Here is a 2,500-nt window from a genome sequence, read left to right as displayed (position 1 = left end):
CTTAACCTAACCCACGTTGTGCCTTACCTAACCCCACGTTGTGCCTTAACCTAACCACGTTGTGCCTTAACCTAACCCACGTTGTGCCTTAACCTAACCCACGTTGTGGCCTTAACCTAACCCACGTTGTCCCCTAAAGTAACCCACGTTGTCCCCTAACGTAACCCACGTTGTCCCTAACGTAACCATGTTGTCGCCTAAACCTGCTCTGTAATTGTTATACGACTCGTTCAATTAGTGTAGTGTTGCCCACCCGCAACCCTCGCAATATAGTTCGCTACTCGCACTGCCCGCTCCCCTGTGTATCGCTTCATGTTAAACCACTTGCAAGTCTTGCTGACTTTCCACATGCTCCTGCTGTACACTGTAATGGTGGATGGCAGCAGGACGTACATGCCGCCCCTCCCCACGTCCCCACCTTGCCCCCCTGCCTCGCAAGCTGGTTGGTGAGAAGTTTGCATGTTCAATGCCCTTCGCATGCGACGTACTCAGGCTACGTTGTGGTGCGCCTGTGTCAACCGTCCGCTAATGTCGTACGCGTAAACCACAATCTGTACTGCACATTCGTCCTTATGTACCGAATGATACATCGTGGCACATGTGTGACCGTACAACGACTGCGCCCAAAAAACGGCGGACCATACAGTGCAAATATTGTGCACGCAGCTACGTGTCGTCTCCTATGAGAGCTGGATTGCAGTGTGGTACGCCATAGAGACGTGTGGGAGGAACGGACGCCGTGGATGGCGATCAGCATGAGCTGTCTGTTGAGTATTCCGGACCTAGTCGTCTCTCCTCACACACCGTGATGGCATGTGCACCGCGTTCCATAATCTGCGACATGCTACAGAGGCCGTTGACAGTCGTTCGAGCAATGGACAATCGCATACGTACGGGGCCACCTTCCACGTATTGTCTAGGCGTGCACATTTTGTTGCGTGTATGTGGGCAGACGTAGTGTGGCGTGACACCTGACACAGGCATGCAATAATCGTTGAAGTTGCAAATGGCGATGGACGCCTGCGTTTTCTGGTGAAGTTACGCAAATGAACAAATGGTAACCTGTTGTGTGCGGTTGTTCTCGCTAGGGTGAATCGGTGATGGCGACGATAGGTTGAGGTACGAACCGGTTGTTCCAGCGATACCCACCATGCCGACGAAACTGAACGGCATCTGGGTGTGAAGCGATACGCGGCGGTGGCTGGGTGGGACCGTCCCCGGCCGGTGAGGGGCGCCTCCCGGCGTGCTGGCCGCGCGGTGCGTGGGCGCACGCGCTACAGCGGCTGGTGGGGGCGGCCAGTGGCAGCGCGCCCGGCCGACGGACGCGGCAGGCGTCGCAGCTGCGCGCCGGCGCACCCTGCGCGCGGCGCCGTGCGGCCAAAGTAGGTCCTCGCGGGCCCGGTGCGAAGCGCGGTGGACATCTTCAGTGTGCTGGTCCGATTGAGGACTGTGTGCGTTGAGGATGCGCCGCCGCCCGGCGCTCGGCGCCGCGACGCCGTCTGCTGCTCGGTCGCCCCAGCGGTTCTCGCTGGTGGTTTGTATCGCAGCTGTGCGGATGTGTTGGCGCGTGCGCTGTGCTGGGAGAGTTCGCTTCGGCACCCAAGTGGGGCTTTTGTCCTTCTGTGGCGCTGGCGTTGGAGCTGCCGGTCACCGTAGGTGGCGCGTGTTGTCTCCCGCCGGCAATGCCACGACAGCACGCTCCCGGGCCTCTGTCGGCAGCGGCAAGCTCAGTGGGAGCACGGGGTGGTCGCACCGAAAGCGTCTACTCGCCTAACTCCGGGCGATTGCGCCTCTCTCGAACCCGACCAAGTACTTGGGACGGCGCTGCGCGCCGCCGGGACCTGAGAGGGTTTCGAGGTGTATTGTGCAGGGGAGCTCAGCCTCCTCCTGTTTGCAGAATGATTGAGCGGACGCTTGCGTGTTCGCGCGGGCCCCCCGGGACACACTCCCGGGCGGCCGGCTGCTCAGCTCTAGTTTGACGCAGCTCCCTGGTGATCCTGCCAGTAGTCATATGCTTGTCTCAAAGATTAAGCCATGCATGTCTCAGTACAAGCCGCATTAAGGTGAAACCGCGAATGGCTCATTAAATCAGTTATGGTTCCTTAGATCGTACCCACGTTACTTGGATAACTGTGGTAATTCTAGAGCTAATACATGCAAACAGAGGCCCGACCAGAGATGGAAGGGACGCTTTTATTAGATCAAAACCAATCGGTCGGCTCGTCCGGTCCGTTTGCCTTGGTGACTCTGAATAACTTTGGGCTGATCGCACGGTCCTCGTACCGGCGGACGCATCTTTCAAATGTCTGCCTTATCAACTGTCGATGGTAGGTTCTGCGCCTACCATGGTTGTAACGGGTAACGGGGAATCAGGGTTCGATTCCGGAGAGGGAGCCTGAGAAACGGCTACCACATCCAAGGAAGCAGCAGGCGCGCAAATTACCCACTCCGGCACGGGGAGGTAGTGACGAAAAATAACGATACGGGACTCATCCGAGGC

Source organism: Schistocerca piceifrons, unplaced genomic scaffold (assembly GCF_021461385.2).
Source record: "Schistocerca piceifrons isolate TAMUIC-IGC-003096 unplaced genomic scaffold, iqSchPice1.1 HiC_scaffold_1285, whole genome shotgun sequence".
In the NCBI taxonomy this organism is placed as follows: domain Eukaryota; kingdom Metazoa; phylum Arthropoda; class Insecta; order Orthoptera; family Acrididae; genus Schistocerca; species Schistocerca piceifrons.
Note: the sequence above shows the minus strand (reverse complement) of the source record.